The sequence below is a fragment of the Salvelinus fontinalis genome, chromosome 10, assembly GCF_029448725.1.
Source record: "Salvelinus fontinalis isolate EN_2023a chromosome 10, ASM2944872v1, whole genome shotgun sequence".
Classification (NCBI taxonomy): domain Eukaryota; kingdom Metazoa; phylum Chordata; class Actinopteri; order Salmoniformes; family Salmonidae; genus Salvelinus; species Salvelinus fontinalis.
In genome coordinates this window covers 6,300,620-6,328,579 of record NC_074674.1, presented here as the reverse complement: position 1 = coordinate 6,328,579, position 27,960 = coordinate 6,300,620, and the positions used below count along the sequence as shown (strand labels likewise).

The following is a 27,960-nucleotide window of genomic DNA, read 5'->3' as shown; positions in this document are numbered from 1 at the left end:
AAATTACTACATCTCCCACTAGATAGCAGGCCTATATTAAATTGTTACATCTCCCACCAGATAGCAGGCCTATATTAAATTGCTACATCTCCCACCAGATAGCAGGCCTATATTACATTGCTACATCTCCCACTAGATAGCAGGCCTATATTAAACAGCTACATCTCCCACCAGATAGCAGGCCTATATTAAATTGCTACATCTCCCACTAGATGGCAGGCCAAAATTAAATTGCTACATCGCCCACCAGATAGCAGGCCTATATTACATTACTACATCTCCCACCAGATAGCAGGCCTATGTTAAATTACTACATCTCCCACCAGATAGCAGGCCTATATTAAATTGCTACATCTCCCACCAGATAGCAGGCCTATATTAAATTGCTACATCTCCCACCAGATAGCAGGCCTATATTAAATTGCTACATCTCCCACCAGATAGCAGGCCTACATTAAATTGCTACATCTCCCACCAGATAGCAGGCCTATATTAAATTGCTCCATCTCCCACCAGATAGCAGGCCTATATTAAATTGCTACATCTCCCACCAGATAGCAGGCCTATATTAAATTGCTACATCTCCCACTAGATGGCAGGCCTATATTAAATTGCTACATCGCCCACCAGATAGCAGGCCTATATTAAATTGCTACATCTCCCACTACAGAACAGGCCTATATTAAATTACTACATCTCCCACCAGATAGCAGGCCTATATTAAATTGCTACATCTCCCACCAGATAGCAAGCCTATATTAAATTGCTACATCTCCCACCAGATAGCAGGCCTATATTAAGTTGCTACATATCCCACCAGATAGCAGGCCTATATTACATTGCTACATCTCCCACCAGATAGCAGGCCTATATTAAATTGCTACATCTCCCACCAGATAGCAGGCCTATATTAAATTGCTACATCTCCCACCAGATAGCAGGCCTATATTAGATTGCTACATCTCCCACCAGATAGCAGGCCTATATTAAATTGCTACATCTCCCACCAGATAGCAGGCCTATATTAAAATTGCTACATCTCCCACCAGATAGCAGGCCTATATTAAATTGCTACATCTCCCACCAGATAGCAGGCCTATATTAGATTGCTACATCTCCCACCAGATAGCAGGCCTATATTAAATTGCTACATCTCCCACCAGATAGCAGGCCTATATTAAATTGTTACATCCCCCACCAGATAGCAGGCCTATATTAAATTACTACATCTCCCACCAGATAGCAGGCCTATATTAAATTGTTACATCTCCCACCAGATAGCAGGCCTATATTAAATTGCTACATCTCCCACCAGATAGCAGGCCTATATTACATTGCTACATCTCCCACTAGATAGCAGGCCTATGTTAAACAGCTACATCTCCCACCAGATAGCAGGCCTATATTAAATTGCTACATCTCCCAATAGATGGCAGGCCTATATTAAATTGCTACATCGCCCACCAGATAGCAGGCCTATATTAAATTGCTACATCTCCCACTAGATAGCAGGCCTATATTAAATTGCTGCATCGCCCACCAGATAGCAGGCCTATATTAAATTGCTACATCTCCCACCAGATAGCAGGCCTATATTAAATTGCTACATCTCCCACTAGATGGCAGGCCTATATTAAATTGCTACATCGCCCACCAGATAGCAGGCCTATATTAAATTGCTACATATCCCACCAGATAGCAAGCCTATATTAAATTGCTACATCTCCCACCAGATAGCAGGCCTATATTACATTGCTACATCTCCCACTAGATAGCAGGCCTATATTAAATTGCTACATCTCCCACCAGATAGCAGGCCTATATTAAATTGCTAAATCTCCCACCAGATAGCAGGCCTATATTACATTGCTAAATCTCCCACCAGATAGCAGGCCTATATTAAATTACTACATCTCCCACCAGATAGCAGGCCTATATTAAATTGCTACATCTCCCACCAGATAGCAAGCCTATATTAAATTGCTACATCTCCCACCAGATAGCAGGCCTATATTAAGTTGCTACATATCCCACCAGATAGCAGGCCTATATTACATTGCTACATCTCCCACCAGATAGCAGGCCTATATTAAATTGCTACATCTCCCACCAGATAGCAGGCCTATATTAAATTGCTACATCTCCCACCAGATAGCAGGCCTATATTAGATTGCTACATCTCCCACCAGATAGCAGGCCTATATTAAATTGCTAAATCTCCCACCAGATAGCAGGCCTATATTAAAATTGCTACATCTCCCACCAGATAGCAGGCCTATATTAAATTGCTACATCTCCCACCAGATAGCAGGCCTATATTAGATTGCTACATCTCCCACCAGATAGCAGGCCTATATTAAATTGCTACATCTCCCACCAGATAGCAGGCCTATATTAAATTGTTACATCCCCCACCAGATAGCAGGCCTATATTAAATTACTACATCTCCCACCAGATAGCAGGCCTATATTAAATTGTTACATCTCCCACCAGATAGCAGGCCTATATTAAATTGCTACATCTCCCACCAGATAGCAGGCCTATATTACATTGCTACATCTCCCACTAGATAGCAGGCCTATATTAAACAGCTACATCTCCCACCAGATAGCAGGCCTATATTAAATTGCTACATCTCCCAATAGATGGCAGGCCTATATTAAATTGCTACATCGCCCACCAGATAGCAGGCCTATATTAAATTGCTACATCTCCCACTAGATACCAGGCCTATATTAAATTGCTGCATCGCCCACCAGATAGCAGGCCTATATTAAATTACTACATCTCCCACTAGATAGCAGGCCTATATTAAATTGCTACATCTCCCACTAGATAGCAGGCCTTTATTAAATTGCTACATCTCCCACCAGATAGCAGGCCTATATTAAATTGCTACATCTCCCACCAGATAGCAGGCCTATGTTAAATTACTACATCTCCCACCAGATAGCAGGCCTATATTAAATTACTACATCTCCCACTAGATAGCAGGCCTATATTAAATTGTTACATCTCCCACCAGATAGCAGGCCTATATTAAATTGCTACATCTCCCACCAGATAGCAGGCCTATATTACATTGCTACATCTCCCACTAGATAGCAGGCCTATATTAAACAGCTACATCTCCCACCAGATAGCAGGCCTATATTAAATTGCTACATCTCCCACTAGATGGCAGGCCAAAATTAAATTGCTACATCGCCCACCAGATAGCAGGCCTATATTACATTGCTACATCTCCCACTAGATAGCAGGCCTATATTAAATTGCTACATCTCCCACCAGATAGCAGGCCTATGTTAAATTACTACATCTCCCACCAGATAGCAGGCCTATATTAAATTGCTACATCTCCCACCAGATAGCAGGCCTATATTAAATTGCTACATCTCCCACCAGATAGCAGGCCTATATTACATTGCTACATCTCTCACCAGATAGCAGACCTATATTAAATTGCTCCATCTCCCACCAGATAGCAGGCCTATATTAAATTGCTACATCTCCCACCAGATAGCAGGCCTATATTAAATTGCTACATCTCCCACTAGATGGCAGGCCTATATTAAATTGCTACATCGCCCACCAGATAGCAGGCCTATATTAAATTGCTACATCTCCCACTAGAGAGCAGGCCTATATTAAATTGCTACATCTCCCACCAGACAGCAGGCCTATATTACATTGCTAAATCTCCCACTAGATAGCAGGCCTATATTAAATTGCTACATCTCCCACCAGATAGCAGGCCTATGTTAAATTACTACATCTCCCACCAGATAGCAGGCCTATATTAAATTGCTACATCTCCCACCAGATAGCAGGCCTATATTAAATTGCTACATCTCCCACCAGAATGCAGGCCTATATTAAATTGCTACATCTCCCACCAGATAGCAGGCCTATATTAAAATTGCTACATCTCCCACCAGATAGCAGGCCTATATTAAATTGCTACATCTCCCACCATTTAGCAGGCCTATATTACATTGCTACATCTCTCACCAGATAGCAGACCTATATTAAATTGCTACATCTCCCACCAGATAGCAGGCCTATATTAAAATGCTACATCTCCCACCAGATAGCATGCCTATGTTAAATTACTACATCTCCCACCAGATAGCAGGCCTATATTAAATTACTACATCTCCCACTAGATAGCAGGCCTATATTAAATTGTTACATCTCCCACCAGATAGCAGGCCTATATTAAATTGCTACATCTCCCACCAGATAGCAGGCCTATATTACATTGCTACATCTCCCACTAGATAGCAGGCCTATATTAAACAGCTACATCTCCCACCAGATAGCAGGCCTATATTAAATTGCTACATCTCCCACTAGATGGCAGGCCAAAATTAAATTGCTACATCGCCCACCAGATAGCAGGCCTATATTACATTGCTACATCTCCCACTAGATAGCAGGCCTATATTAAATTGCTACATCTCCCACCAGATAGCAGGCCTATGTTAAATTACTACATCTCCCACCAGATAGCAGGCCTATATTAAATTGCTACATCTCCCACCAGATAGCAGGCCTATATTAAATTGCTACATCTCCCACCAGATAGCAGGCCTATATTAAATTGCTACATCTCCCACCAGATAGCAGGCCTACATTAAATTGCTACATCTCCCACCAGATAGCAGGCCTATATTAAATTGCTCCATCTCCCACCAGATAGCAGGCCTATATTAAATTGCTACATCTCCCACCAGATAGCAGGCCTATATTAAATTGCTACATCTCCCACTAGATGGCAGGCCTATATTAAATTGCTACATCGCCCACCAGATAGCAGGCCTATATTAAATTGCTACATCTCCCACTAGAGAGCAGGCCTATATTAAATTACTACATCTCCCACCAGATAGCAGGCCTATATTAAATTGCTACATCTCCCACCAGATAGCAAGCCTATATTAAATTGCTACATCTCCCACCAGATAGCAGGCCTATATTAAGTTGCTACATATCCCACCAGATAGCAGGCCTATATTACATTGCTACATCTCCCACCAGAGCAGGCCTATATTAAATTGCTACATCTCCCACCAGATAGCAGGCCTATATTAAATTGCTACATCTCCCACCAGATAGCAGGCCTATATTAGATTGCTACATCTCCCACCAGATAGCAGGCCTATATTAAATTGCTACATCTCCCACCAGATAGCAGGCCTATATTAAAATTGCTACATCTCCCACCAGATAGCAGGCCTATATTAAATTGCTACATCTCCCACCAGATAGCAGGCCTATATTAGATTGCTACATCTCCCACCAGATAGCAGGCCTATATTAAATTGCTACATCTCCCACCAGATAGCAGGCCTATATTAAATTGTTACATCCCCCACCAGATAGCAGGCCTATATTAAATTACTACATCTCCCACCAGATAGCAGGCCTATATTAAATTGTTACATCTCCCACCAGATAGCAGGCCTATATTAAATTGCTACATCTCCCACCAGATAGCAGGCCTATATTACATTGCTACATCTCCCACTAGATAGCAGGCCTATATTAAACAGCTACATCTCCCACCAGATAGCAGGCCTATATTAAATTGCTACATCTCCCAATAGATGGCAGGCCTATATTAAATTGCTACATCGCCCACCAGATAGCAGGCCTATATTAAATTGCTACATCTCCCACTAGATAGCAGGCCTATATTAAATTGCTGCATCGCCCACCAGATAGCAGGCCTATATTAAATTGCTACATCTCCCACCAGATAGCAGGCCTATATTAAATTGCTACATCTCCCACTAGATGGCAGGCCTATATTAAATTGCTACATCGCCCACCAGATAGCAGGCCTATATTAAATTGCTACATATCCCACCAGATAGCAAGCCTATATTAAATTGCTACATCTCCCACCAGATAGCAGGCCTATATTACATTGCTACATCTCCCACTAGATAGCAGGCCTATATTAAATTGCTACATCTCCCACCAGATAGCAGGCCTATATTAAATTGCTAAATCTCCCACCAGATAGCAGGCCTATATTACATTGCTACATCTCCCACCAGATAGCAGGCCTATATTAAATTACTACATCTCCCACCAGATAGCAGGCCTATATTAAATTGCTACATCTCCCACCAGATAGCAAGCCTATATTAAATTGCTACATCTCCCACCAGATAGCAGGCCTATATTAAGTTGCTACATATCCCACCAGATAGCAGGCCTATATTACATTGCTACATCTCCCACCAGATAGCAGGCCTATATTAAATTGCTACATCTCCCACCAGATAGCAGGCCTATATTAAATTGCTACATCTCCCACCAGATAGCAGGCCTATATTAGATTGCTACATCTCCCACCAGATAGCAGGCCTATATTAAATTGCTAAATCTCCCACCAGATAGCAGGCCTATATTAAAATTGCTACATCTCCCACCAGATAGCAGGCCTATATTAAATTGCTACATCTCCCACCAGATAGCAGGCCTATATTAGATTGCTACATCTCCCACCAGATAGCAGGCCTATATTAAATTGCTACATCTCCCACCAGATAGCAGGCCTATATTAAATTGTTACATCCCCCACCAGATAGCAGGCCTATATTAAATTACTACATCTCCCACCAGATAGCAGGCCTATATTAAATTGTTACATCTCCCACCAGATAGCAGGCCTATATTAAATTGCTACATCTCCCACCAGATAGCAGGCCTATATTACATTGCTACATCTCCCACTAGATAGCAGGCCTATATTAAACAGCTACATCTCCCACCAGATAGCAGGCCTATATTAAATTGCTACATCTCCCAATAGATGGCAGGCCTATATTAAATTGCTACATCGCCCACCAGATAGCAGGCCTATATTAAATTGCTACATCTCCCACTAGATACCAGGCCTATATTAAATTGCTGCATCGCCCACCAGATAGCAGGCCTATATTAAATTGCTACATCTCCCACCAGATAGCAGGCCTATATTAAATTGCTACATCTCCCACTAGATGGCAGGCCTATATTAAATTGCTACATCGCCCACCAGATAGCAGGCCTATATTAAATTGCTACATATCCCACCAGATAGCAGGCCTATATTAAATTGCTACATCTCCCACCAGATAGCAGGCCTATATTACATTGCTACATCTCCCACTAGATAGCAGGCCTATATTAAATTGCTACATCTCCCACCAGATAGCAGGCCTATATTAAATTGCTAAATCTCCCACCAGATAGTAGGCCTATATTACATTGCTACATCTCCCACCAGATAGCAGGCCTATATTAAATTACTACATCTCCCACCAGATAGCAGGCCTATATTAAATTGCTACATCTCCCACCAGATAGCAGGCCTATATTAAATTGCTACATCTCACACCAGATAGTAGGCCTATATTAAAATTGCTACATCTCCCACCAGATAGCAGGCCTATATTAAATTGCTACATCTCCCACTAGATAGCAGGCCTATATTAAATTGCTACATCTCCCACCAGATAGCAGGCCTATATTAAATAACTACATCTCCCACCAGATCGCAGGCCTATATTAAATTGCTACATCTCCAACCAGATAGCAGGCCTATATTAAATTGCTACATCTCCCACCAGATAGCAGGCCTATATTAAATTGCTAAATCTCCCACCAGATAGCAGGCCTATTTTACATTGCTACATCTCCCACCAGATAGCAGGCCTATATTAAATTACTACATCTCCCACCAGATAGCAGGCCTATATTAAATTGCTACATCTCCCACCAGATAGCAGGCCTATATTAAATTGCTACATCTCACACCAGATAGTAGGCCTATATTAAAATTGCTACATCTCCCACCAGATAGCAGGCCTATATTAAATTGCTATATCTCCCACCAGAGAGCAGGCCTATATTACATTGCTACATCTCTCACCAGATAGCAGACCTATATTAAATTGCTACATCTCCCACCAGATAACAGGCCTATATTAAATTGCTACATCTCCCACCAGATAGCAGGCCTATATTACATTGCTACATCTCCCACCAGATATCAGGTCTATATTAAATTGCTACATCTCCCACCAGATAGCAGGCCTATTTGAAACTGTTACATCTCCCACCAGGGAAGCAGGCCTATATTAAACTACTACATCTCCCACCAGATAGCAGGCCTATATTAAATTGTTACATCTCCCACCAGATAGCAGGCCTATATTAAATTGCTACATCTCCCACCAGATAGCAGGCCTATATTACATTGCTACATCTCCCACTAGATAGCAGGCCTATATTAAATTGCTACATCTCCCACCAGATAGCAGGCCGATATTAAATTGCTACATCTCCCACCAGATCGCAGGCCTATATTAAATTGCTACATCTCCAACCAGATAGCAGGCCTATATGAAATTGCTACATCTCCCACCAGATAGCAGGCCTATATTAAATTGCTAAATCTCCCACCAGATAGCAGGCCTATATTACATTGCTACATCTCCCACCAGATAGCAGGCCTATATTAAATTGCTACATCTCCCACCAGATAGCAGGCCTATATTACATTGCTACATCTCCGACTAGATAGCAGGCCTATATTAAATTGCTACACCTCCCACCAGATAGCAGGCCTATATTAAATTACTACATCTCCCACCAGATAGCAAGCCTATATTAAATTGCTACATCTCCCACCAGATAGCAGGCCTATATTAAATTGCTACATCTCCCACCAGATAGCAGGCCTATATTAAAATTGCTACATCTTCCACCAGATAGCAGGCCTATATTAAATTGCTCCATCTCCCACCAGATAGTAGGCCTATATTAAAATTGCTACATCTCCCACCAGATAGCAGGCCTATATTAAATTGCTATATCTCCCACCAGAGAGCAGGCCTATATTACATTGCTACATCTCTCACCAGATAGCAGACCTATATTAAATTGCTACATCTCCCACCAGATAACAGGCCTATATTAAATTGCTACATCTCCCACCAGATAGCAGGCCTATATTACATTGCTACATCTCCCACCAGATATCAGGTCTATATTAAATTGCTCCATCTCCCACCAGATAGCAGGCCTATATTAAACTGTTACATCTCCCACCAGGGAAGCAGGCCTATATTAAACTACTACATCTCCCACCAGATAGCAGGCCTATATTAAATTGTTACATCTCCCACCAGATAGCAGGCCTATATTAAATTGCTACATCTCCCACCAGATAGCAGGCCTATATTACATTGCTACATCTCCCACTAGATAGCAGGCCTATATTAAATTGCTACATCTCCCACCAGATAGCAGGCCGATATTAAATTGCTACATCTCCCACCAGATCGCAGGCCTATATTAAATTGCTACATCTCCAACCAGATAGCAGGCCTATATGAAATTGCTACATCTCCCACCAGATAGCAGGCCTATATTAAATTGCTAAATCTCCCACCAGATAGCAGGCCTATATTACATTGCTACATCTCCCACCAGATAGCAGGCCTATATTAAATTGCTACATCTCCCACCAGATAGCAGGCCTATATTACATTGCTACATCTCCGACTAGATAGCAGGCCTATATTAAATTGCTACACCTCCCACCAGATAGCAGGCCTATATTAAATTACTACATCTCCCACCAGATAGCAAGCCTATATTAAATTGCTACATCTCCCACCAGATAGCAGGCCTATATTAAATTGCTACATCTCCCACCAGATAGCAGGCCTATATTAAAATTGCTACATCTCCCACCAGATAGCAGGCCTATATTAAATTGCTCCATCTCCCACCAGATAGCAGGCCTATATTAAATTGCTCCATCTCCCACCAGATAGCAGGCCTATATTACATTGCTACATCTCTCACCAGATAGCAGACCTATATTAAATTGCTACATCTCCCACCAGATAGCAGGCCTATATTAAATTGCTACATCTCCCACCAGATAGCAGGCCTATATTAAATTGCTACATCTCACACCAGATAGCAGGCCTATATTACATTGCTACATCTCTCACCAGATAGCAGACCTATATTAAATTGCTACATCTCCCACCAGATAACAGGCCTATATTAAATTGCTACATCTCCCACCAGATAGCAGGCCTATATTACATTGCTACATCTCCCACCAGATATCAGGTCTATATTAAATTGCTACATCTCCAACCAGATAGCAGGCCTATATTAAACTGTTACATCTCCCACCAGGGAAGCAGGCCTATATTAAACTACTACATCTCCCACCAGATAGCAGGCCTATATTAAATTGTTACATCTCCCACCAGATAGCAGGCCTATATTAAATTGCTACATCTCCCACCAGATAGCAGGCCTATATTACATTGCTACATCTCCCACTAGATAGCAGGCCTATATTAAATTGCTACATCTCCCACCAGATAGCAGGCCTATATTAAATAACTACATCTCCCACCAGATCGCAGGCCTATATTACATTGCTACATCTCCGACTAGATAGCAGGCCTATATTAAATTGCTACACCTCCCACCAGATAGCAGGCCTATATTAAATTACTACATCTCCCACCAGATAGCAAGCCTATATTAAATTGCTACATCTCCCACCAGATAGCAGGCCTATATTAAATTGCTACATCTCCCACCAGATAGCAGGTCTATATTAAAATTGCTACATCTCCCACCAGATAGCAGGCCTATATTAAATTGCTCCATCTCCCACCAGATAGCAGGCCTATATTAAATTGCTCCATCTCCCACCAGATAGCAGGCCTATATTACATTGCTACATCTCTCACCAGATAGCAGACCTATATTAAATTGCTACATCTCCCACCAGATAGCAGGCCTATATTAAATTGCTACATCTCCCACCAGATAGCAGGCCTATATTAAATTGCTACATCTCACACCAGATAGCAGGCCTATATTACATTGCTACATCTCTCACCAGATAGCAGACCTATATTAAATTGCTACATCTCCCACCAGATAACAGGCCTATATTAAATTGCTACATCTCCCACCAGATAGCAGGCCTATATTACATTGCTACATCTCCCACCAGATATCAGGTCTATATTAAATTGCTACATCTCCCACCAGATAGCAGGCCTATATTAAACTGTTACATCTCCCACCAGGGAAGCAGGCCTATATTAAACTACTACATCTCCCACCAGATAGCAGGCCTATATTAAATTGTTACATCTCCCACCAGATAGCAGGCCTATATTAAATTGCTACATCTCCCACCAGATAGCAGGCCTATATTACATTGCTACATCTCCCACTAGATAGCAGGCCTATATTAAATTGCTACATCTCCCACCAGATAGCAGGCCTATATTAAATAACTACATCTCCCACCAGATCGCAGGCCTATATTAAATTGCTACATCTCCAACCAGATAGCAGGCCTATATTAAATTGCTACATCTCCCACCAGATAGCAGGCCTATATTAAATTGCTACATATCCCACCAGATAGCAGGCCTATATTAAATTGCTACATCTCCCACCAGATAGCAGGCCTATATTAAATTGCTACATCTCCCACCAGATAGCAGGCCTATATTAAATTGCTACATCTCCCACCAGATAGCAGGCCTATATTAAATTGCTACATCTCCCACTAGATGGCAGGCCTATATTAAATTGCTGCATCGCCCACCAGATAGCAGGCCTATATTACATTGCTACATCTCCGACTAGATAGCAGGCCTATATTAAATTGCTACATCTCCCACCAGATAGCAGGCCTATATTAAATTACTACATCTCCCACCAGATAGCAAGCCTATATTAAATTGCTACATCTCCCACCAGATAGCAGGCCTATATTAAATTGCTACATCTCCCACTAGATGGCAGGCCTATATTAAATTGCTGCATCGCCCACCAGATAGCAGGCCTATATTACATTGCTACATCTCCGACTAGATAGCAGGCCTATATTAAATTGCTACATCTCCCACCAGATAGCAGGCCTATATTAAATTGCTACATCTCCCACCAGATAGCAGGTCTATATTAAAATTGCTACATCTCCCACCAGATAGCAGGCCTATATTAAATTGCTCCATCTCCCACCAGATAGCAGGCCTATATTAAATTGCTCCATCTCCCACCAGATAGCAGGCCTATATTACATTGCTACATCTCTCACCAGATAGCAGACCTATATTAAATTGCTACATCTCCCACCAGATAGCAGGCCTATATTAAATTGCTACATCTCCCACCAGATAGCAGGCCTATATTAAATTGCTACATCTCACACCAGATAGCAGGCCTATATTACATTGCTACATCTCTCACCAGATAGCAGACCTATATTAAATTGCTACATCTCCCACCAGATAACAGGCCTATATTAAATTGCTACATCTCCCACCAGATAGCAGGCCTATATTACATTGCTACATCTCCCACCAGATATCAGGTCTATATTAAATTGCTACATCTCCCACCAGATAGCAGGCCTATATTAAACTGTTACATCTCCCACCAGGGAAGCAGGCCTATATTAAACTACTACATCTCCCACCAGATAGCAGGCCTATATTAAATTGTTACATCTCCCACCAGATAGCAGGCCTATATTAAATTGCTACATCTCCCACCAGATAGCAGGCCTATATTACATTGCTACATCTCCCACTAGATAGCAGGCCTATATTAAATTGCTACATCTCCCACCAGATAGCAGGCCTATATTAAATAACTACATCTCCCACCAGATCGCAGGCCTATATTAAATTGCTACATCTCCAACCAGATAGCAGGCCTATATTAAATTGCTACATCTCCCACCAGATAGCAGGCCTATATTAAATTGCTACATATCCCACCAGATAGCAGGCCTATATTAAATTGCTACATCTCCCACCAGATAGCAGGCCTATATTAAATTGCTACATCTCCCACCAGATAGCAGGCCTATATTAAATTGCTACATCTCCCACCAGATAGCAGGCCTATATTAAATTGCTACATCTCCCACTAGATGGCAGGCCTATATTAAATTGCTGCATCGCCCACCAGATAGCAGGCCTATATTACATTGCTACATCTCCGACTAGATAGCAGGCCTATATTAAATTGCTACATCTCCCACCAGATAGCAGGCCTATATTAAATTACTACATCTCCCACCAGATAGCAAGCCTATATTAAATTGCTACATCTCCCACCAGATAGCAGGCCTATATTAAATTGCTACATCTCCCACCAGATAGCAGGCCTATATTAAAATTGCTACATCTCCCACCAGATAGCAGGCCTATATTAAATTGCTACATCTCCCACCAGATAGCAGGCCTATATTACATTGCTACATCTCTCACCAGATAGCAGACCTATATTAAATTGCTACATCTCCCACCAGATAGCAGGCCTATATTAAATTGCTACGTCTCCCACCAGATAGCAGGCCTATATTAAATTGCTACATCTCACACCAGATAGCAGGACTATATTACATTGCTACATCTCCCACCAGATAGCAGGCCTATATTACATTGCTACATCTCCCACCAGATAGCAGGCCTATATTAAATTGCTACATCTCCCAGCAGATAGCAGGCCTATATTAAATTGCTACATCTCCCACCAGATAGCAGGCCTATATTAAATTGTTACATCTCCCACCAGATAGCAGGCCTATATTAAATTACTACATCTCCCACTCGATAGCAGGCCTATATTAAATTGTTACATCTCCCACCAGATAGCAGGCCGATATTAAATTGCTACATCTCCCACCAGATAGCAGGCCTATATTACATTGCTACATCTCCCACTAGATAGCAGGCCTATGTTAAACAGCTACATCTCCCACCAGATAGCAGGCCTATATTAAATTGCTACATCTCCCACTAGATGGCAGGCCAAAATTAAATTGCTACATCGCCCAGCAGATAGCAGGCCTATATTAAATTGCTACATCTCCCACTAGATAGCAGGCCTATATTAAATTGCTACATCTCCCACCAGATAGCAGGCCTATGTTAAATTACTACATCTCCCACCAGATAGCAGGCCTATATTAAATTGCTACATCTCCCACCAGATAGCAGGCCTATATTAAATTGCTACATCTCCCACCAGATAGCAGGCCTATATTAAAATTGCTACATATCCCACCAGATAGCAGGCCTATATTAAATTGCTACATCTCCCACCAGATAGCAGGCCTATATTAAATAACTACATCTCCCACCAGATCGCAGGCCTATATTAAATTGCTACATCTCCAACCAGATAGCAGGCCTATATTAAATTGCTACATCTCCCACCAGATAGCAGGCCTATATTAAATTGCTAAATCTCCCACCAGATAGCAGGCCTATATTACATTGCTACATCTCCCACCAGATAGCAGGCCTATATTAAATTGCTACATCTCCCACCAGATAGCAGGCCTATATTAAATTGCTACATCGCCCACCAGATAGCAGGCCTATATTAAATTGCTACATCTCCCACCAGATAGCAGGCCTATATTAAATTGCTCCATCTCCCACCAGATAGCAGGCCTATATTAAATTGCTACATCTCCCACCAGATAGCAGGCCTATATTAAATTGCTACATCTCCCACTAGATGGCAGGCCTATATTAAATTGCTGCATCGCCCACCAGATAGCAGGCCTATATTACATTGCTACATCTCCGACTAGATAGCAGGCCTATATTAAATTGCTACATCTCCCACCAGATAGCAGGCCTATATTAAATTACTACATCTCCCACCAGATAGCAAGCCTATATTAAATTGCTACATCTCCCACCAGATAGCAGGCCTATATTAAATTGCTACATCTCCCACCAGATAGCAGGCCTATATTAAAATTGCTACATCTCCCACCAGATAGCAGGCCTATATTAAATTGCTACATCTCCCACCAGATAGCAGGCCTATATTACATTGCTACATCTCTCACCAGATAGCAGACCTACATTAAATTGCTACATCTCCCACCAGATAGCAGGCCTATATTAAATTGCTACGTCTCCCACCAGATAGCAGGCCTATATTAAATTGCTACATCTCACACCAGATAGCAGGACTATATTACATTGCTACATCTCCCACCAGATAGCAGGCCTATATTAAATTGCTACATCTCCCACCAGATAGCAGGCCGATATTAAATTGCTACATCTCCCACCAGATAGCAGGCCTATATTACATTGCTACATCTCCCACTAGATAGCAGGCCTATATTAAACAGCTACATCTCCCACCAGATAGCAGGCCTATATTAAATTGCTACATCTCCCACTAGATGGCAGGCCAAAATTAAATTGCTACATCGCCCAGCAGATAGCAGGCCTATATTAAATTGCTACATCTCCCACTAGATAGCAGGCCTATATTAAATTGCTACATCTCCCACCAGATAGCAGGCCTATGTTAAATTACTACATCTCCCACCAGATAGCAGGCCTATATTAAATTGCTACATCTCCCACCAGATAGCAGGCCTATATTAAATTGCTACATCTCCCACCAGATAGCAGGCCTATATTAAAATTGCTACATATCCCACCAGATAGCAGGCCTATATTAAATTGCTACATCTCCCACCAGATAGCAGGCCTATATTAAATTGCTCCATCTCCCACCAGATAGCAGGCCTATATTAAATTGCTACATCTCCCACCAGATAGCAGGCCTATATTAAATTGCTACATCTCACACCAGATAGCAGGCCTATATTACATTGCTACATCTCCCACCAGATAGCAGGCCTATATTAAATTGCTACATCTCCCACCAGATAGCAGGCCTACATTAAATTGCTACATCTCCCACCAGATAGCAGACCTATATTAAATTGCTACATCTCCCACCAGATAGCAGGCCTATATTAAAATTGCTACATCTCCCACCAGATAGCAGGCCTATATTAAATTGCTACATCTCCCACCAGATAGCAGGCCTATATTACATTGCTACATCTCTCACCAGATAGCAGACCTATATTAAATTGCTACATCTCCCACCAGATAGCAGGCCTATATTAAATTACTACATCTCCCACCAGATAGCAGGCCTATATTAAATTGCTACATCTCACACCAGATAGCAGGACTATATTAAATTGCTACATCTCCCACCATATAGCAGGCCTATATTAAATTGCTACATCTCCCACCAGATAGCAGGCCTATATTAAATTGCTACATCTCCCACCAGATAGCAGGCCTATATTAAATTGCTACATCTCCCAGCAGATAGCAGGCCTATATTAAATTGCTACATCTCCCACCAGATAGCAGGCCTATATTAAATTGTTACATCTCCCACCAGATAGCAGGCCTATATTAAATTACTACATCTCCCACTCGATAGCAGGCCTATATTAAATTGTTACATCTCCCACCAGATAGCAGGCCGATATTAAATTGCTACATCTCCCACCAGATAGCAGGCCTATATTACATTGCTACATCTCCCACTAGATAGCAGGCCTATATTAAACAGCTACATCTCCCACCAGATAGCAGGCCTATATTAAATTGCTACATCTCCCACTAGATGGCAGGCCAAAATTAAATTGCTACATCGCCCAGCAGATAGCAGGCCTATATTACATTGCTACATCTCCCACTAGATAGCAGGCCTATATTAAATTGCTACATCTCCCACCAGATAGCAGGCCTATGTTAAATTACTACATCTCCCACCAGATAGCAGGCCTATATTAAATTGCTAAATCTCCCACCAGATAGCAGGCCTATATTAAATTGCTACATCTCCCACCAGATAGCAGGCCTATATTAAAATTGCTACATATCCCACCAGATAGCAGGCCTATATTAAATTGCTACATCTCCCACCAGATAGCAGGCCTATATTAAATTGCTCCATCTCCCACCAGATAGCAGGCCTATATTAAATTGCTACATCTCCCACCAGATAGCAGGCCTATATTAAATTGCTACATCTCACACCAGATAGCAGGCCTATATTACATTGCTACATCTCCCACCAGATAGCAGGCCTATATTAAATTGCTACATCTCCCACCAGATAGCAGGCCTACATTAAATTGCTACATCTCCCACCAGATAGCAGACCTATATTAAATTGCTACATCTCCCACCAGATAGCAGGCCTATATTAAAATTGCTACATCTCCCACCAGATAGCAGGCCTATATTAAATTGCTACATCTCCCACCAGATAGCAGGCCTATATTACATTGCTACATCTCTCACCAGATAGCAGACCTATATTAAATTGCTACATCTCCCACCAGATAGCAGGCCTATATTAAATTACTACATCTCCCACCAGATAGCAGGCCTATATTAAATTGCTACATCTCACACCAGATAGCAGGACTATATTAAATTGCTACATCTCCCACCATATAGCAGGCCTATATTAAATTGCTACATCTCCCACCAGATAGCAGGCCTATATTAAATTGCTACATCTCCCACCAGATAGCAGGCCTATATTAAATTGCTACATCTCCCACCAGATAGCAGGCCTATATTAAATTGTTACATCTCCCACCAGATAGCAGGCCTATATTAAATTACTACATCTCCCACTAGATAGCAGGCCTATATTAAATTGTTACATCTCCCACCAGATAGCAGGCCTATATTAAATTGCTACATCTCCCACCAGATAGCAGGCCTATATTACATTGCTACATCTCCCACTAGATAGCAGGCCTATATTAAACAGCTACATCTCCCACCAGATAGCAGGCCTATATTAAATTGCTACATCTCCCACTAGATGGCAGGCCAAAATTAAATTGCTACATCGCCCACCAGATAGCAGGCCTATATTAAATTGCTACATCTCCCACTAGATGGCAGGCCAAAATTAAATTGCTACATCGCCCACCAGATAGCAGGCCTATGTTAAATTACTACATCTCCCACCAGATAGCAGGCCTATATTAAATTGCTACATCTCCCACCAGATAGCAGGCCTATATTAAATTGCTACATCTCCCACCAGATAGCAGGCCTATATTAAATTGCTACATCTCCCACTAGATAGCAGGCCTATATTAAATTGCTACATCGCCCACCAGATAGCAGGCCTATATTTCATTGCTACATCTCCCACTAGATAGCAGGCCTATATTACATTGCTACATCTCCCAGCAGATAGCAGGCCTATATTAAATTGCTACATCTCCCACCAGATAGCAGACCTATATTAAATTGCTACATCTCCCACCAGATAGCAGGCCTATATTAAATTGCTACATCTCACACCAGATAGCAGGCTTATATTACTTTGCTACATCTCCCACCAGATAGCAGGCCTATATTAAATTGCTACATCTCCCACCAGATAGCAGGCCTACATTAAATTGCTACATCTCCCACCAGATAGCAGGCCTATATTAAATTGCTCCATCTCCCACCAGATAGCAGGCCTATATTAAATTGCTACATCTCCCACCAGATAGCAGGCCTATATTAAATTGCTACATCTCCCACTAGATGGCAGGCCTATATTAAATTGCTACATCGCCCACCAGATAGCAGGCCTATATTAAATTGCTACATCTCCCACTAGAGAGCAGGCCTATATTAAATTGCTACATCTCCCACCAGATAGCAAGCCTATATTACATTTTACATTTACATTTAAGTCATTTAGCAGACGCTCTTATCCAGAGCGACTTACAAATTGGTGCATTCACCTTATGACATCCAGTGGAACAGCCACTTTACAACAGTGCATCTAAATCTTTTAAGGGGGGGGGGGGGGTCAGAATGATTACTTTATCCTATCCTAGGTATTCCTTAAAGAGGTGGGGTTTCAGGTGTCTCCGGAAGGTGGTGATTGACTCCGCTGTCCTGGCGTCGTGAGGGAGTTTGTTCCACCATTGGGGGGCCAGAGCAGCGAACAGTTTTGACTGGGCTGAGCGGGAACTGTACTTCCTCAGTGGTAGGGAGGCGAGCAGGCCAGAGGTGGATGAACGCAGTGCCCTTGTTTGGGTGTAGGGCCAGATCAGAGCCTGGAGGTACTGAGGTGCCGTTCCCCTCACAGCTCCGTAGGCAAGCACCATGGTCTTGTAGCGGATGCGAGCTTCAACTGGAAGCCAGTGGAGAGAGCGGAGGAGCGGGGTGACGTGAGAGAACTTGGGAAGGTTGAACACCAGACGGGCTGCGGTGTTCTGGATGAGTTGTAGGGGTTTAATGGCACAGGCAGGGAGCCCAGCCAACAGCGAGTTGCAGTAATCCAGACGGGAGATGACAAGTGCCTGGATTAGGACCTGCGCCGCTTCCTGTGTGAGGCAGGGTCGTACTCTGCGGATGTTGTAGAGCATGAACCTACAGGAACGGGCCACCGCCTTGATGTTAGTTGAGAACGACAGGGTGTTGTCCAGGATCACGCCAAGGTTCTTAGCGCTCTGGGAGGAGGACACAATGGAGTTGTCAACCGTGATGGCGAGATCATGGAACGGGCAGTCCTTCCCCGGGAGGAAGAGCAGCTCCGTCTTGCCGAGGTTCAGCTTGAGGTGGTGATCCGTCATCCACACTGATATGTCTGCCAGACATGCAGAGATGCGATTCGCCGCCTGGTCATCAGAAGGGGGAAAGGAGAAGATTAATTGTGTGTCGTCTGCATAGCAATGATAGGAGAGACCATGTGAGGTTATGACAGAGCCAAGTGACTTGGTGTATAGCGAGAATAGGAGAGGGCCTAGAACAGAGCCCTGGGGGACACCAGTGGTGAGAGCGCGTGGTGAGGAGACAGATTCTCGCCACGCCACCTGGTAGGAGCGACCTGTCAGGTAGGACGCAATCCAAGCGTGGGCCGCGCCGGAGATGCCCAACTCGGAGAGGGTGGAGAGGAGGATCTGATGGTTCACAGTGTCGAAGGCAGCCGATAGGTCTAGAAGGATGAGAGCAGAGGAGAGAGAGTTAGCTTTAGCAGTGCGGAGCGCCTCCGTGATACAGAGAAGAGCAGTCTCAGTTGAATGACTAGTCTTGAAACCTGACTGATTTGGATCAAGAAGGTCATTCTGAGAGAGATAGCAGGAGAGCTGGCCAAGGATGGCACGTTCAAGAGTTTTGGAGAGAAAAGAAAGAAGGGATACTGGTCTGTAGTTGTTGACATCGGAGGGATTGAGTGTAGGTTTTTTCAGAAGGGGTGCAACTCTCGCTCTCTTGAAGACGGAAGGGACGTAGCCAGTGGTCAGGGATGAGTTGATGAGCGAGGTGAGGTAAGGGAGAAGGTCTCCGGAAACGGTCTGGAGAAGAGAGGAGGGGATAGGGTCAAGCGGGCAGGTTGTTGGGCGGCCGGCCGTCACAAGACGCGAGATTTCATCTGGAGAGAGAGGGGAGAAAGAGGTCAGAGCACAGGGTAGGGCAGTGTGAGCAGAACCAGCGATGTCGTTTGACTTAGCAAACGAGGATCGGATGTCGTCGACCTTCTTTTCAAAATGGTTGACGAAGTCATCTGCAGAGAGGGAGGAGGGGGGGGGGGAGGAGGATTCAGGAGGGAGGAGAAGGTGGCAAAGAGCTTCCTAGGGTTAGAGGCAGATGCTTGGAATTTAGAGTGGTAGAAAGTGGCTTTAGCAGCAGAGACAGAAGAGGAAAATGTAGAGAGGAGGGAGTGAAAGGATGCCAGGTCCGCAGGGAGGCGAGTTTTCCTCCATTTCCGCTAGGCTGCCCGGAGCCCTGTTCTGTGAGCTCGCAATGAGTCGTCGAGCCACGGAGCGGGAGGGGAGGACCGAGCCGGCCTGGAGGATAGGGGACATAGAGAGTCAAAGGATGCAGAAAGGGAGGAGAGGAGGGTTGAGGAGGCAGAATCAGGAGATAGGTTGGAGAAGGTTTGAGCAGAGGGGAGAGATGATAGGATGGAAGAGGAGAGAGTAGCGGGGGAGAGAGAGCGAAGGTTGGGACGGCGCGATACCATCCGAGTAGGGGCAGTGTGGGAAGTGTTGGATGAGAGCGAGAGGGAAAAGGATACAAGGTAGTGGTCGGAGACTTGGAGGGGAGTTGCAATGTGGTTAGTGGAAGAACAGCATCTAGTAAAGATGAGGTCAAGCGTATTGCCTGCCTTGTGAGTAGGGGGGGAAGGTGAGAGGGTGAGGTCAAAAGAGGAGAGGAGTGGAAAGAAGGAGGCAGAGAGGAATGAGTCAAAGGTAGACGTGGGGAGGTTAAAGTCGCCCAGAACTGTGAGAGGTGAGCCGTCCTCAGGAAAGGAGCTTATCAAGGCATCAAGCTCATTGATGAACTCTCCGAGGGAACCTGGAGGGCGATAAATGATAATGATGTTAAGCTTGAAAGGGCTGGTAACTGTGACAGCATGGAATTCAAAGGAGGCGATAGACAGATGGGTAAGGGGAGAAAGAGAGAATGACCACTTGGGAGAGATGAGGATCCCGGTGCCACCACCCCGCTGACCAGCTGCTCTCGGGGTGTGCGAGAACACGTGGGCGGACGAAGAGAGAGCAGTAGGAGTAGCAGTGTTATCTGTGGTGATCCATGTTTCCGTCAGTGCCAAGAAGTCGAGGGACTGGAGGGAGGCATAGGCTGAGATGAACTCTGCCTTGTTGGCCGCAGATCGGCAGTTCCAGAGGCTACCGGAGACCTGGAACTCCACGTGGGTCGTGCGCGCTGGGACCACCAGATTAGGGTGGCCGCGGCCACGCGGTGTGAAGCGTTTGTATGGTCTGTGCAGAGAGGAGAGAACAGGGATAGACAGACACATAGTTGACAGGCTACAGGAGAGGCTACGCTAATGCAAAGGAGATTGGAATGACAAGTGGACTACACGTCTCGAATGTTCAGAAAGTTAAGCTTACGTAGCAAGAATCTTATTGACTAAAATGATTAAAATGATACAGTACTGCTGAAGTAGGCTAGTTGGCAGTGGCTGCGTTGTTGACACTACACTAATCAAGTCGTTCCGTTGAGTGTAATAGTTTCTACAGTGCTGCTACAGTGCTGCTATTCGGTGGCTAGCTGGCTAGCTAGCAGTGTTGATTACGTTACGTTGCGTTAAAAGAACGACAATAGCTGGCTAGCTAACCTAGAAAATCGCTCTAGACTACACAATTATCTTTGATACAAAGACGACTATGTAGCTAGCTATGTAGCTAGCTACGATCAAACAAATCAAACCGTTGTACTGTAATGAAATGAAATGAAAATGTGATACTACCTGTGGAGCGAAGCGGAATGCGACCGGGTTGTTGAGTGCGGAAGTTCTATTCGGTAGACGTTGGCTAGCTGTTGGCTAGCTAGCAGTGTTTCCTACGTTAAGGACGACAAATAGCTGGCTAGCTAACCTCGGTAAGTTAAGATAATCACTCTAAAACTACACACTCTGAACTACCCAATTATCTTGGATACGAAGACAGCAAAGACAACTATGTAGCTAGCTAACACTACACTAATCAAGTCGTTCCGTTGAGTGTAATAGTTTCTACAGTGCTGCTATTCGGTAGACGGTGGACGTTTGCTAGCTGGCTAGCTGGCTAGCTGCTGGGCAGATAGCAGTGTAGACTGCGTTAGGACGACGAAACACGATAATTACGCAATTATCTTTGATACAAAGACGGCTATGTAGCTAGCTAAGAAGAAGTTGCTAAGATTAGACAAATCAAACCGTTGTACTATAATGAAATGTAATGAAAAGTTATACTACTATTCGGTAGACGGTGGACGTTTGCTAGCTGGCTAGCTGGCTAGCTGCTGGGCAGATAGCAGTGTGGACTACGATAGGACAACGAAATACGATAATTACGCAATTATCTTTGATACAAAGACGGCTATGTAGCTAGCTAAGAAGAAATTACTAAGGTTAGACAAATCAAACCGTTGTACTATAATGAAATGTAATGAAATGTAATGAAAAGTTATACTACCTGCGGAGCGAATGCGACCGCTCGCTCCAAACCGGATGTTGCTACATCTCCCACCAGATAGCAGGCCTATATTAAATTGCTACATCTCCCACCAGATAGCAGGCCTATATTAAATTGCTACATCTCCCACCAGATAGCAGGCCTATATTAAATTGCTACATCTCCCACCAGATAGCAGGCCTATATTAAATTGCTACATCTCCCACCAGATAGCAGGCCTATATTAAATTGCTACATCTCCCACCAGATAGCAGGCCTATATTAAATTGCTACATCTCCCACCACATAGCAGGCCTATATTAAATTGCTACATCTCCCACTAGATAGCAGGCCTATATTAAATTGCTACATCGCCCACCAGATAGCAGGCCTATATTACATTGCTACATCTCCCACTAGATAGCAGGCCTATATTACATTGCTACATCTCCCACCAGATAGCAGGCCTATATTAAATTACTACATCTCCCACCAGATAGCAGGCCTATATTAAATTGCTACATCTCCCACCAGATAGCAGGCCTATATTAAATTGCTACATCTCCCACCAGATAGCAGGCCTATATTAAATTGCTACATCTCCCACCAGATAGCAGGCCTATATTAAATTGCTACATCTCCCACCAGATAGCAGGCCTATATTAAATTGCTACATCTCCCACCAGATAGCAGGCCTATATTAAATTGCTACATCTCCCACCAGATAGCAGGCCTATATTAAATTGCTACATCTCCCACCAGATAGCAGGCCTATATTACATTGCTACATCTCCCACCAGATAGCAGGCCTATATTAAATTGCTACATAACATAACAAAATGTTGAAAAAGTCAAGAGATCAGAATACTTTTCCTAATGCACTGTAAGTGTATGATTTTTGAAAGATCAATCATATTCCACAAATATCAACATCTGATGTGGGTCATCACATTCAATCCTCTAATTACACATTCAATCCTCTAATTACACATTCAATCATCTAATTACACATTCAATCATCTAATTACACATTCAATCATCTAATTACACATTCAATCATCTAATTACATATTCAATCATCTAATTACACATTCAATCATCTAATTACACATTCAATCATCTAATTACATATTCAATCATCTAATTACACATTCAATCATCTAATTACATATTCATTTGGTAGGAAACGTCTTAATGCATTCACTGACCAATGTGAAAATGTCAAAGTTGACTTCTCAAACTGAATGGATGACAAATGCTCTAGATGTATTTTAGAAATCATATGCTCTCCTCATCAAATCAAATCAAATGAAATGTTATTAGTCACATTCGCCGAATACGACAGGTAGACCTTACAGTGAAATGCTTACTTACGAGCCCCTAACCAACAATGCAGTTTAAACAAATACAGATAAGAATTATGCCACCTGGTATAGAGGTCCTGGATGGCAGGAAGCTTGGCCCAAGTGATGTACTGGGCCGTTCGCACTACCCTCTGTAGTGCCTTGCAGCCGGTTACCATACCAGGCAGTGATGCAACCAGTCAGGATGCTCTCGATGATGCAGCTGTAGAACCTTTTGAGGATCTGAGAACCCATGCCAAATCTTTCCAGTCTCTTGAGGGGGAACAGGTTTGTTGTGCCCTCTTCACGACTGTCTTGGTGTGCTTGGACCACTTTAGTTTGTTCGTGATGTGGACATCAGGGAACTTGAAACTCTCAACCTGCTCCACTACAGCCCCGTCGATGAGAATGGGAGCGTGCTCTGTCCTCTTTTTCCTGTAGTCCACAATCATCTCCTTTGTCTTGATCACGTTGAGGGAGCGGTTGTTGTCCTGGCACCACACGGCCAGGTCTCTGACCTCCTCCCTATAGGCTGTCTCGACATTGTCGGTGATCAGGCCTACCACTGTTGTGTCATCGGCAAACTTAATGATGGTGTTGGAGCCGTGCCTGGCCGTGTAGTCATGAGTGAAAAGGGAGTACAGGAGGGGACCGAGCACACACCTCTGAGGGGCCCCTGTGTTGAGGATCAGCGTGGTGGATGTGTTGTTACCTACCCTTCTCACCTGGGGGAGGCCCGTCAGGATGTCCAGGATCCAGTTGCAGAGGGAGGTGTTTAGTCCCAGGGCCCTTAGCTTAGTGATGAGCTTTGAGGGCACCATGGTGTTGAATGCTGAGCTGTAGTCAAGGAATAGCATTCTCACATAGGTGTTCCTTTTGATTGCATCATCTGTGGATCTGTTTGGACGGTATGGAAATTGGAATGGGTCTAGGCTTTCTGGGATAATGGTGTTGATGTGAGCCTTTCAAAACACTTCATGGCTACAGACGTGAGTGCTACCGGTCGGTATTAATTTAGGCAGGTTGCCTTAGTGTTCTTGGGCACAGGCACTATGGTGGTCAGCTTTTAACATGTTGGTATAACAGACTTGCACAGGGAGAGGTTGAAAATGTCAGTGAAGACACTTAACAGTTGGTCAGCGCATGCTTTGAGTACACATCCTGGTAATCCGTCTGGCCCTGCGGCCTTATGATTGTTGACCTGTTTAAAGGTCTTACTCACATTGGCTGCAAAGAGCGTGATCACACAGTCTTCCGGAAACACCTGGTGCTCTCATGCATGTTTGAGTGTTATTTGCCTCGAAGCAAGCATGGAAGTAGTTCAGCTCGTCTGGTAGGCTTGTGTCACTGGGCAGCTCTTGGCTGTGCTTCTCTTTGTAGACTGTAATGGTTTCAAGCCCTGCCACATCCGATGAGCGTCAGAGCCTGTGCAGTAGGATTCGATCTTAGTCCTGTATTGATGCTTTGCCTGTTTACTGGTTCATCGGAGGGCATAGCGGGATTTCTTATATGCTTCCGGGTTAGAGTGACGCTCCTTGAAAGTGGCAGCTCTAGCCTTTAGCTCAGTATGGATGTTGCCTGTAATCCATGGCTTCTGGTTGGGGTATGTAGGTACGGTCACTGTGGGGACGACATCATCGATGCACTTACTGATGAAGCCAATGACTGATGTGGTGTACTCCTCAATGCCATCGGAGGAATCCCGTAACATGTTCCAGTCTGTGCTAGCCAAACAGTCCTGCAGGTTAGCATCTGCTTCATCTGACCGCATTTTTATTGATCTAGTCACTGGTGCTTCCTGCTTTAATTTTTGCTTGTAAGCAGGAATCAGGATGATATAATTATGGTCAGATTTGCCAAATGGAGGACTAGGGAGAGCTTTGTATGCATCTCTGTGTGTGGAGTAAAGGTGGTCCAGAGTTTTTCCCCCCTCTGGTTGCACATTTAACATGCTGATAGAAATTTGGTAAAACATATTTAGGTTTCCCTGCATTAAAGTCCCCGGCTACTAGGAGCGCCGCCTCTGGGTGAGCATTTTCTTGTTTGCTCATGGCAGGATCCAGCTCATTCAATGCTGTCTTAGTGCCAGCCTCGGACTGTGGCGGTATGTAAACAGTTTCGAAAAATACAGATGAAAACTCTCTAGGTAGATAGTGTGGTCTACAGCTTATCATGAGATACTGTACCTCAGGTGAGCAATAGCTTGAGACTTCCTTCAATATCATGCACCAGCTGTTGTTTACAAAAATACATAGTCCGCTGCCCCTTGTCTTACCAGACGCTGCTGTTCTATCCTGCCGGTTCAGAGTAGGTCATCTATTTTATTCTCCAAAGATTACACGTTTGCTAGCAGAGTGGAAGGAAGTGGGGGTTTATTCGATCGCCTACGAATTCTCAGAAGGCAGCCTGCCCTCCGGCCCCTTTTTCTCTGCCACCTCTTCTGTCACGCCCTGACCTTAGAGATCCTTTTTATGTCTCTATTTGGTTTGGTCAGGGTGTGATTTGGGGTGGGCATTCTATGTTCTGTTTTGTAGGTTTGTGTATTTCTATATTTTGGCCGGGTATGGTTCTCAATCAGGGACAGCTGTCCATCGTTGTCTCTGATTGGGAATCATACTTAGGCAGCCTTTTTTCCCTTGTGTCATTGTGGGAAGTTGACTATATTTAGTGGTATTTTGCCTTGTAAGCTTCACGGTTGTTTTTTCGTTTGTTGTTTTGTTGGAGTCATTTTCTAAAATAAAAGGAATATGTACGCTCACCACGCTGCACTTTGGTCTTCCTTTAACGACTGCCGTGACATCTTCACGCAAATCACGGGGATCTGGATCTGTTCCCGAGTAAGCAGCATATCGTTCTCGTCAGACTCCTTAAGGGAAAAAAGGATTCTGCCAGTCCGTGGTGAGTAATTGCAGTCCTGATGTCTAGAAGTTATTTTCGGTCATAAGAGACGGTAGCAGCAACATTATGTACAAAATAAGTAACAAAATAAGTTACAAACAACGCAAAAAAAACGAACAAAAAAACACAATCGGTTGGGGACACGTAAAACGTTTGCCTTCTCTCGAGCGTCATTTTAAGAGCGTTTTTCCATGGTTATCATAAGTCCGGTCCTCTACAATATGAAAACAGTTTGAACAACAGTTTGTGATGTTAGTTTGACCTCTGCTCAGTGACCACACTCTATCTTAAGACATGTGGAGGTCAGCTGACACACCTTTCATTTATAGCTTCCAGACAACAACAGAAAGGTCAATAATTATAAACACATGTTTTAAACTAAATGCCCACATTGTTTCTCTTCCTACAACATCAGTGCCTACGTTGTTTCCTTAGGACTACTTTAAGTATTTGTTTGTAGGATGTCTTCAAAAAGGACATGAGACCTCACTTTAGATTCATACAAAGTAAGTACACTATATGTTCAATCATTTTTAGTTCATGGTCTCTCTTTGAATGTCTGTTTGTCTGTTTGTGTCGTTCAGGAAAAAACAAGTAGAGTTTCTTTTCAGAGGGAGACATTGCGGGGTTTGTATTCAAAATGACAGACTATTGTTTTACATTGAAGTTACACATTCCAGCTGTCCAATATTTTACATTGATGGTGCTCTCTAATGTCTCACCAGTGGTCCTCACACCTCCTTAACAGAGCATGCAAGAGTCAGTACATTGCGGAGTGAACATCATAAAATGATGAGTTCACAAAACTTTTGTAATATGCAACTACATAGAGTTGTGTCTTATCTTTTATTCTCTTACCAATATAAATGTTTTTGTAGTCT

The 27,960-nt window shown here is 43.5% G+C and overlaps 1 protein-coding gene across 1 annotated transcript in view; it reads right to left on the bottom strand.

Annotated features, from left to right (window-relative positions):
- LOC129863509 (uncharacterized) overlaps positions 1 to 27,960 on the bottom strand; it is a 184,315-nt gene that overhangs the window by 111,841 nt on the left and 44,514 nt on the right. The gene's annotated exons all lie outside the window — the stretch shown is intronic.